Raw genomic sequence first — 9,972 nt, forward strand, 5'->3', positions numbered from 1 at the left:
TATTTTCAAAGCAAGGAATAGAGAGGGAGAGAGAGGAGGATGAGGTGTGAAAGAAGGGAAGAGAGGAGAGAGAGAGTGTGTGTGTGAGAGAGAAAGAGAGATAGAGAGGTCAAAAAGTCATTCTGCGATACGTCAGCCATAAAGAAACGTTTACCGAACGAAGAGTTAATTGCCAAACACAGTTCGCCGTAAATAAGACTAGCAGAATAATGTTTCGGCACAGACTAGAAGGGCCGAATGGCCTGTTTTCTGTGCTATAGGTTTCCACGGTTCTATTAACCCCTCACGCTCTCTCTCTCTCTCTCTCTCTCTCTCTCACACACACACACACACACACACACACACACACACACACACACACACACACACACACACACACACACACACCATCTCTTATGTTATTAAACTAGAAAGAGTGCAGAAAATATTTCGCAGGATGTTGCCTGGACTCGGGGGAGGCCTCAGTTACAAGGAGAGGTGGCGTAGACGAGGACTTAATTCCCTAGAACGCACGAGATTGAGGGGTGACCTGACAGATGTGTATAATATCATGAGGGGCATAGACAGGGAGAAAGCACACAGTCTGTTTCCCCAGGGAGGGGGTAGCTAAATAAAAGAGAGCAGAGGTTTAAGGTCAGAGGCGAGAGATTTAAAAGGGACATCAGGGGCAGCTTCTTCACACAAAGGCTGCTGCGTATTTGGAATGAGCTTCCGGAGACGGTGGTTTAGGTGGGCACAGTAGCAACATTTAAAAGCCATCTGGGTAAGTACATGGATAGGAGAGGTTTAGAGAGCTATGGGCCAAACGCAGGCAGATGGTTTCAGTGGGCTATGTGGGAGGGAAGGTTCAGATAGATCGTAGAGCAGGATGAAATGTTGGCACAACATTGTGAGCCGAAGGGCCTGTACTGTGCTGTAGTGGTTTTATGTGCTTTTATGGGTTTTGTTGCATGTAGGCTGGACACGCCCCTGACAACAGAAAACCAATCTGGAATGATAATGAAATGTTGGACTGCTTCATTCGCCAGCCACCGCTTCCTGCCTCTCTGTTAGGCGTCATTTGCATAAAAGTGACTTCGTTTTACCAAATGCTTCGTCTCTCTCCTCGCTTTCTCTCCCACTCTCACTCTCTCTATCTATTTAGATATCCATATCATTCTATCTATCTGTCTGTCTGTCTGTTATCCACCGGTCTCTCTCTCTCTATCTGTCTATGATCTATCTATCTATCTATCTATCTATCTATCTATCTATCTATCTATCTATCTATCTATCTATCTATCTATCTATCTATCTATCTATCTATCTATCTATCTATCTATCTATCTATCTATCTATCTATCTATCTATCTATCTATCTATATATCAGTCTGTCTGTCTGTGTCTCTGTCTGTCCGTTTATCCGCCGCTCTCTCTCTCTCTCTCTCTCTCTCTCTCTCTCTCTCTCTCTCTCTCTCTCTCTCTCTCTCTCTCTCTCTCTCTCTCTCTCTCTCTCTCTGATCTATCTATAGAGAGAGGAGTAATCATTCGGAAGATGAAGGCAAGAAGTGTCTATTGATCCACATGAAATCATATAATGCGCAGAAGAGATGGGTCGATGGGTGGAGAGTGTGAGAAACAAACAGAGAAGACGGAGAAACAGAAAGGGAGACGGAGAGAGAGACACAGAGAAAGGGAGAGACAGACAAACAGACTTACAGAGAGACAGACAGGCAGACAGAGAAAGGGAGACAGACAGAAAGAAGGGGAAAGAGAGAGACAGACTGCGAGAGAGAGAGAGACAGAGAAAGTGAGGGAGAGACAGACTTAGAGAGACAGACAGGCAGGCAGAGAAAGGGAGACAGACAGAGAGAAGGGGAAAGAGAGAGACAGACTGCGAGAGAGAGACAGAGAGAGAGAGCTGTCACAGCTAGACACAGACGTTATGAGAAAATTATCTTCGCTGGGGAAGATCATTTGACAACGCAATGTACTTCTGAAAAGACTGCCAGCGTGGAAAACTGAGAGAAAAAGGGGGTGAGGGGAGGGAGAGGGGAGAAATAGGGGTAGAAAGGAGGAGAAAGTGGAGAGGAAGGGGAGAGAGTGCAGGAGGAGAGGGGATAAGAGGGGAGAAAGGGGACACAGAGGGGATATAGCGAGAGTGGGGAGAGGGGAAGGGGAGAGAGAACTCGGAGAGAAAGGGGAAAGTGTGTGACGGAGAGGGGTAAGAGGGGGAGAGAGGGGGTCAGAGCATGGGGAGCAGGAGAGGAAGAAGATAGATGGGGAGGGAGAGTGAATGGGAGAGAGCGGGGAGAGAGGGGGAGAGTGAATGGCAGAATGATAGCGGAGTGAGCTGGGAGAGGGGGACGGAGAGGGGAGAGAGACGTGGAGAGAGTGACGGAGAGAGCGCGGGTAGAGGGGACAGAGAGAGGGGAGACAGATGGGGAGATAGAGGGAGAGTCACTGGGAGTGCGCGGGGAGAGAGTGGGAGGGGCAGAGAGAGGGGAGAGAGATGGGGAGATAGAGGGAGGGACACTGGGAGAGAGCGCGGGAGAGAGTGGGAGGGGCAGAGAGGGGAGAGAGATGGGGAGATAGGAGGGACACGGAGAGAGCGCGGGAGAGAGTGGGAGGGGCAGAGAGAGGGGAGAGAGATGGGGAGAGAGGGAGAGTCACTGGGAGAGATGGTATAAGGGAGGAAACCGAAAAAGAGGAGAACAAAGAGGCTGTAAAATTAAGTCAGGTGCGGTGAATCGTCCGGCGAAATCGGCGAGGGACCGAGAAATGGAGGAGGCGAGAGAGGGAGGGCGAAGGGGTGGGTATTGAGACAGACCGGAAACAGCAACGACCTCGATTCCGATTGGTCAGCTGAGGGGAAGGGGGCGTGTCCACCAAATTGTCGGCGACCATCATTATTTTTTTCCCAAGGCCCGTAGTAATTCCTCACAGACTAGCCGCTCCTTCCCTCGCCGCTCTCACTGCGGAGAGAAAAGATTCCCTCTGAAAAATGCTTCCGTTCCTTGGACTGATGATCTGGTTCCCACGTAAGCTCCAAAAAATATTGTTTCTCTCTGTCCTTTTCTTTCTGTTCTTTCTCCGCTATTTTATTCTTCGACCCCCTGTAGGTAAACAGGTCTCGATCCCATTCCGTCTCCATCTCAGCTTCTCCCGGAGGCAGTCGCGCTCTCCTCCCGCTGCCCCGTCCACCTCTCCCTTCGGCCTCCCCCGTTCAGTCGGTCTTTGACTCCTGCTGTGTCCTTCTCTCCGCCTTTACCCCATTGCCCGCCGGAGGGGTTCCCTGTTTAACGACCTCCTCCCGTCTCTTTCCCAGATGTGAAGTCGGTGACCGTCCATCAGACCGCTGCGTCTCTCTCCGCATCGCCCGGTGACGCAGTTGAGCTGAAATGTACCGCAGAGGGAGGGCGCAACACTGATATTTTGCTCTGGTACAGACAGTTCCCGGGTCAAGTGCTTCAGAACTTGTTTTACTCTATCGGCAACACCCACCTTGAACCCAAGACGTCGGTGGAAGGTTTTAACGCCAGGAGATCCAACGGCATTGTCTTCAAGCTGACATCGTCCAACCTGTGGGCGAATCAGTCGGCCGTCTTCTTCTGTGCTTGGAGATTACACAGCAACTCGGGGGTATGGAAGCGCTCGACAAAAACCTACGTGAGCAGGCAGCCTCAGTGCCAACAAAATAGGTGCTGCGTCAGCTGCCCAACAAGTCGGGAGGGCGTGGTCAGGATTTGGGGAGGAGTGGCTGAGGATATTCCACGTTCTACTGTTAATGTCATAGAGCTGTACAGCCCTTCGGCCCAATTGGTCCGTGCCGAGCAAGATGCCCATCCAAGCGAGTCCCGTTCACCCGCGTTTGGCCCATACCTTTCTGAATATTTTCTGTCCGAGCGCCCGTCTGAATATTGTAATTCTACGTGCCTCAGCTGTCCTCCGAGGGCACTCCTTCCAATATATCCACACGGTCGCGTAGCGGTGAGCGTAACGTGATTACGGAGCCAGCGACCTGGGTTCAATTCCGGCCGCTGTCTGTGAGGAGTTTCTCCCCGGGTCTGCGTGGGTTTCTTCCGGGTGTTCCGGTTTCCTCCCACATTCCAAACACGTACGGGTTAGGAAGGTGTTGACCCCGGAAACGTGGCGACACTTGCTTGCTGCCCCCAGGGACACTCTACGCAAAAAAGATGCATTTCACTGTGTGTTTGGATGTACATGTGACGAAAAAAAGAAATCTTGTCTTGTCTTGTCTTGTCGTCTTATCTTAAATATGATATCTTATCTTAACATATATTTCTTATCTTAAATACGATATATCTTATCTTATCTTAAATAGGGGGAGGCCTGAGTTGAAAGGAGAGGAGGCGTAGACGAGGAATTAAATCCCTGGAACGCACGAGATTGACGGGTGACCTGACAGGTGTGCATAATATCATGAGGGTCATAGACGGAGAAAGCACACAGTCTGTTTCCCCAGAGAGGGGGTATCTAAATAAAAGAGGGCAGAGGTTTAAGGTCAGAGGAGAGATTTAAAAGGGACATCAGGGGCAGCTTCTTCACGCAAAGGGTGATGCGTATTTGGAATGAGCTGCCGGAGACGGTGGTTCAGGTGGGCACAGTAGCAACATTTAAAAGCCATCTGGGTAAGTACATGGATAGGAGAGGTTTAGAGGGCTATGGGCCAAACGCAGGCAGATGTGTTTAGGGGTCTATGTGGGAGGGAAGGATCAGCTGGATCTTAGAGCAGAATGATATGTTGGCACAACATTGTGAACTGAAGGGCCTGTACTGTGCTGTAGTGTCCTATGTTCTAGTTTTCTATGTTTTTTTATCTGGAGTACATTGTCGTGCGCGGAGTCGAATTCTCATGAAGACTCAGTCTGTACCACACACCCCGGCAGCCTCAACCTTGAACTCAATACCCCGACTAATGAAGGCCAACTCTCATACGCCTTCTTAACAACCCTATCGACCTGCGCGGTAACCTTGAGGGATCGATGAACGTGAACCCCAAGGTCCCTCTGTTCCTCCACACTGCTAAGAGTCCTGCCATGTATTCTGCCTTCAAATTCGATCTCCCGTAGTGTATCACTTCGCACTTACCCGGGTTAAACTCCATCTGCCACTTCTCAGCCCAGCTCTGCAACCCATCAATGTCCTGTTGTAACCTACAGCAACCTTGTACACTCTCCACAACACCACCAACCTTTGTATCATCAACAATCTTACTGACCAACCCTCCCACATCCTCATCCAAGTCATTTATAAAAATCACAAAGAGCAGGGGTCCCAGAACAGATCCCTGCGGAACACCACTGGTCACCATACGCTCCATCTACCACCACCCTCCGTCTTCTGTGGTCGAGCCAATTCTGAATCCACACAGCCGTTTTCCCTGGATTCCTGCGACCAACAACTACATTTTAGTCGTGACTATCAGCAAGAAAGAAAGGCGGGAGGGATGAAGTGTTGGAGGGAATGTGCGGAAGAAGGAAGGAGAGAAGGAAGGGAGGGAGGGAGGGAGGGAGGGAGGGATGGAGGGAAGGATGGAGGGTGGAAAGTGAAATGGTAAAATAGCCCAAGGTCTGTACATTAACCCTGGGATAGTGGGAGAAAGGATACGTAAGAGGTTCAACCACAAGTCTTCCACCAGGCGAATCACTCGGCCCTGAGCTTCTGCGAGTGGAGTCTTCATACCGACTCAGGGAGATGCAAAGCCTCAAAGAAAAACCGAAGGCTGAAGAGAAACGTGGCTTTTAACGAGCCATCAGGTGGCTCCCGTGTCGGCGAGACGGGGCTGGGCCGTCAGTCACACGCAGGCAACAGGCTGCCAATCAGGGAGAGGAAGGGGACGAAGCTGTCAATCAGAGAATGACGGGCGGCACATGAGCAGTTCCCCGAGGCAACCAATTATCACTGCCCTCCCTCCCGCACCCCCCCCCCCATTTATAGTTCCTCCCTTCCTTCTCCCCGAAAAGAGAATATAGAACTGTAAAGAACAGTAAAAGTCCCTTCGGCCCACGTTGTCTGTGCTGACTGAGCACAATGCCAAGTTAAACTATTCCAGTCTGCCAGAACATGGTAAAATTCAAAGTCCAGATTTTTTCTCATGTGCGCAAGTCCACGTGTGCACACGTGCAATGAAAATCTTATTTGCAGCAGCGTCACAGGCACATCGCAGCCAGATTAGCAGCATTCACAAGAAACAGAAAAAAAGAAACATACAATACAAGAGGGCATGGCTTTAAAGTAATGGGTGGGAAGTTCAAGGGAGATATCAGAGGAAGGTTTTTCACCCAGAGAGTGGTTGGGGCATGGAATGCGCTGCCTGGTGCGGTGGTGGAGGCAGGTACACTGGTCAAATTCAAGAGATTGCGAGATAAACATATGGAGGAATTTAAAATAGAGGGATATGTGGGAGGAAGGGGTTAGATAGTCTTAGGTGAGGTTTAAAGGTCGGCACAACATTGTGGGCCGAAGGGCCTTTATTGTGCTGTCCTGTTCTATAAATTATGCACAAATTTTACAAGAAAGAACACAATTCGAGTAAGGACAAGCAAAGTCCATTTGAGTGCAAAGTTATCAAAGAGGTCCCAGTGATGCTGTACTCAGGGAGTGATTAGGGTTGTGCCGGTTGTTTCAAGAACCGAATGGTTGAAGGGAAGTCGCATTTCCTGAACCTGGTGGTGTGGGGACTTCAGGCTTCTGTGCCTCCTGTCCGATGGGAGCTGCGAGAAGACGGCACGGCCCGGATGGTCGGGGGTCTTTGACGACGGACGTTGCCTTCTCGAGGCAGCCCCTCCTGTAGATATTCCCGACGGTCGGGGGAAGGAGGTGCTCGTGATGTATTGGGGCAGAGTCCCCCACTCTCCGCGGCTCCTGCGCGTTCGAATCGCCGTCCCAGACCGGTCAAGACACTTCCACGGGACAGCTGTAGAAGTCTGTTGGAGTGTTCGGTGACGAGCCGAACCTCCTGAGAAAGCCGAGTCGCTGGGGCGCCTTCCTGGTGATCGCGTCTACGTGCTGGGCCCGGGTGAGGGCGTCCGAGACGTTAGCGCCCAGGGATTTAACGCTGCTGCCTCTCTCCACCGCCGATCCCCCATTGTAGACCGGCGCGCGTTCGCCCTCCTTCGCCTCCTTGAGGTAAACGATCAGCTCTTTAGTTTTTCTGACTATCAACGAGAGGATCTCGCTCCTGTACGTCCATTCATGACCCAACTGTTGTTCATCCAACGTTATATGTTCTGGAGGGGAGAAAGAGAGAGACTGAGAGACAGAAAGAGAGAGACGGATAGAAATAGGGCAAAGGGGCAGAGAGAGGCGAAAGGGACAACTTCCCGACATCAGCCAGCCAGATTGTTGGGCAGACTGACGAATACAGGGTAAAAAAAATATTTACACGACATAGTCAGGGAAAAGCATTCACAGGGGGAGAGTGAGAGAGAGGGAGAGCGAGAGGGGAGTTAGAGAGGGGTAGAGAGGGAAAGGAGAGAGAGGGGAGAGAGAGATGGAGAGAGAGGTTCGAGAGGGAGAGGGAGGGAGGGAGAGGGATAGGGAGGGAGAGACGAGTGAGAGGACAGAGGGGAGAAGGGAAGGGAGAGAGAGAGGGAGGGGATAGAGAAGGAGAAAGAGAGTGGGGGAAGAGGGAGAGAGGGGGGAGAGAGAGATGTAGAGAGAGGTTCGAGAGGGAGAGGGAGGGAGGGAGAGAGATAGGGAGAGACGAGTGAGAGAAAGACAGAGGGGAGAAGGGAAGGGAGAGAGAGGGAGGGGAGAGAGAAGGAGAAAGAGAGTGGGGGAAGAGGGAGAGAGGGGGGAGATTGAAATACGGGGAGAGGGAGTAAAGAGGGGGGAGAGGGAGACAGCGAGAGAGAGGGAGAAAGAGCGGCAGAGAGAAGAGGGAGGGCAGAGAGGCGGAGAGAGAGGAGGGGAGAGCGGAGAGAGAGAGGCGAGAGCGAGAGAGAGGGAGGGCAGAGAGGCGGAGAGAGAGAGGGAGGGCAGAGAGGCGTAGAGAGAGAGGGAGGGGAGAGAGGGGGAAGACAGCGTCAGAGAGAGAGGAAGATGGGGAGAGAGGGTCGCAGAGAGAAAGAGAGGAAGTCAATCAGGCAGACGGAGGGAAACGAAGACAAGCGGACGGACGGTGACAGCGACGGAGTGAATCCAGGACACGCTCCTGAAAGAGAGAGGTTCGGAGCGAGATGGGCATGGGGATTGACAGCAAATTCGCCCATGCAACGAAAAAACACCTTTCAGTAAGAGGATGCAGCGATGGGCAGAAAAAGAGAAGGAGAGAAGGTGCGCAGAGCGAACAGTGAATACTTCACAGCGGGATTGACATCCGCATCGATTCTGATTGGTTCACTACGGGGAATGGGCGTGTCTAACCCACGTTTCCCTGCGTCATATTTCGAATTGAACACCACACGGACTCCTCTCTCCGGGTCTCGCCGGCTGGGAGAAAACAGTCGATAGGAAAGATGCTTCAATCACTACAACTGCTGGCCTTCTTTCACTGTAAGTCATACTTAAGAAGATAAACTCCATTTTGTTCACGTTCGTCCCGGTCTCGTTCCGTCCTGGTCTCCGCTTCCCCTCTCGCTCGCAGGTGCTGTCACTGCAAGTACGCAAAGCTGCATCTCTAGTTTCATCTGCAATCCATTCTTTCCTTCACCCCACAGCGGACTCTCCATCTGGAGTATTGCCTTCAATTCTGGACGCCCCCGTTCCAGGGGTTTTCAGGGATAAAGAGGGGTGTACGCACTGGAGGGGTTTTCAGCGATGGAGAAGGGTTTACACACTGGAGGTGTTATCAAGGATAGCGAGGGGTGTACACACTGTTGGGTTTTTCAGGGATAGAGAGGGGTGTACGCATGAGGGGTTTTCAGAGGTAGAGAGGGGTTTACAAACTAGAGGTGCTTTCAGGGATAGAGAGGTGTACGTACTGGGGGTTGTCAGGGATAGAGAGGGGTGTACACACTGGAGGGTTTTTTCAGGGATATAGAGGGGTGTACACACTGGAGGGGGGTTTCAGGGATAGAGAGGGGTGTACGCACTGGAGGGGGTTGTCAGGGATATAGAGAGGTGTACACACTGGAGGGGGTTTCAGGGATAGAGAGGGGTGTACACTGGAGGTATTTTCGGGGATAGAGGGGGCTGTACACACTCGAGGGGTTTTCAGAGATAAAGATAGGGGGAACAGCGTTGATCTGAAGAGGGCTCTCGGGGTCCAAGTCCACAGCTCCCTGAAAGTGGCCGCCCAGGTCGACAGAGAGGTAAATAAGGCGTACGGCATACTGCCTTTGTCAGTCGAGGCACCGAGTTCAAGAGTCGGGAAGTCACGCTGCAGCTTTATGATGCTCCGGTCAGGCCGCAGCTGGAGTATTGTGTTCAATTCTGGTCGCCCCGTTACAGGAAGGGTGCGGGGAGCTTTGGGGAGGGTGCAGGAGAGGTTCACCAGGACCCTGCCCGGATTAGAGCCATTAATTAAAAATTAACTTACTCCTGTTCCTCCTGATTTCTTATGAACTTTTTTTTACACCCAGATGTGGACTCGGTGATCATCCATCAGACTCCCGCCGCCTTCTCCGGGCGTCCCGGGGAGATAATACAGCTGAAATGTACTGTTGAGGAATCGGGGACTAACACAATGCTCTGGTATCGACAAGGCGCCGGAAAGCCTCCGGAGACCCTGTTTTACTCCACGACAGTCGGCCACTCCGTCCCAGGGGAGGAGGCGGAAGAATTTTCCGCTGAGAGGCCGAGCGGACGGGAGTTCAACTTGAACTCCGGGGGCCTGCGAAGGGATCACACGGCCGTGTATCTCTGCGCCTGGAGCCCACACGGCGACTCGGAGAGGTGGCGCCGTTCGACAAAAACCCTGAAGGCTGAGATCAGGCGTGACGCCCTGCAAGGCGGATGACGTCATCGCCCTGAGAGGCAGGGAGGGAGGGAGGAGTGCGGTGCTGTCAATCAGAGGGAGGGGCGTGG

The sequence above is a fragment of the Pristis pectinata genome, chromosome 46 (genome assembly GCF_009764475.1).
Source record: "Pristis pectinata isolate sPriPec2 chromosome 46, sPriPec2.1.pri, whole genome shotgun sequence".
NCBI classification, from domain to species: domain Eukaryota; kingdom Metazoa; phylum Chordata; class Chondrichthyes; order Rhinopristiformes; family Pristidae; genus Pristis; species Pristis pectinata.